Consider the following 1355-nt stretch of genomic DNA (forward strand, 5'->3'; position numbering starts at 1 on the left):
AACTGCCCCCAATATACTATTAGTAGAATGATTCTATTTTTGACAAAAATAAACAGTAGATATTTATGCATATATTTTCATATATCTAGAAAAATAGTCTGGAAGGATATGCACAAAATAATTAATAATGATTACCTCTGGGGAGTAGAATTAAGAGAGATGGAGTAGACCTTCATATTTTACTCTATATAATTCTATATTGCTTGAATTTTTTATGATGGTGGGAATTCATGATGAGCCAGAGATCATCCTTATTCTGCTCACTGCTCTCTCATACGTAGAATAGGCGAGGTGATTAATAATCATAGTAACAGCTATGTAGCACCTACCATGTGCTAGGTAGGCACCTTCCTATGGACTTTATATAAGTTAATCTAATTTTCACGTCTATGCTATGAGATAAGTACTATTACTATCTCCAATTTAAAGATGAGGAGACAGAGCATAGAGTCTGTCTGCCCAAGGTAACAAAGTGATGGAGCTGAGATTGAATGCAGGCAGATTGGCTCCGGCGACTGATTTTAACCACTACCCTATGTCGTGTTGATTAATTGATAGAATAAATGAATGAATGAATAAATGAATGATAAAAAATTTGTTTTCCAGCTAAGTCTTTCATAAGTAGAAGAATCAATAAGCCAGGAAAGCTCATTCCCAGAGCATTCTACTTAATCAAGGTATTACAATTTGTCTTTCATTGCAAGGTAATGGGCTATTTATACTTAGAGCCTTCCAAATGCTGAAAAGACACTGATGTTAACTGTTGTTGATGAGTAACCGGGAGAAGCTGAACATTTTAATTTAAACTAAGTGAAAGAATTAATTGCCCGCAAATTAAAAGGCTTCATCTGCTGTTCCTCTGCCTTTCACCTGGAACAATAACAAGGGCATCATGAGTGCAGGCACGACAGCCTGGCTTTTCCTTTTCAAGCTGTCTGGTTTTCGAGCTTGTGAAATTCTCTTCTCTGTGCTTATATCTGGTAACTTGGAAATGTAGGACAGAATTCTGTAGTCCGGAATTCTGTCTATGCCTTAAATGACCAATGGGACTCCTCCCTCAGGGAAGATGGCTAAAGCATAGACCAGGCAGCTGCGCACGGTGGTTCACGCCTGTAATCTCAGCACTTCGGGAGGCTAAGCTGGGCAGATCATGAGGTCAGGAGATCGAGACCATCCTGGCTAACATGGTTAAATCCTGTCTCCACTAAAAATACAGAAAATTGGCCAGGTGTGGTGGCACACACATGTAGTCCCAGCTACTTGGAAGGCTGAGGCAGGAGAATCACTTGAGCCCCGGAGGAGGAGGTTGCAGTGAGCCAAGATCATGCCACTGCACTCCAGCCTGGGTGACAGAG

The sequence above is a fragment of the Cebus imitator genome, unplaced genomic scaffold (assembly GCF_001604975.1).
Source record: "Cebus imitator isolate Cc_AM_T3 unplaced genomic scaffold, Cebus_imitator-1.0 Scaffold32, whole genome shotgun sequence".
NCBI classification, from domain to species: domain Eukaryota; kingdom Metazoa; phylum Chordata; class Mammalia; order Primates; family Cebidae; genus Cebus; species Cebus imitator.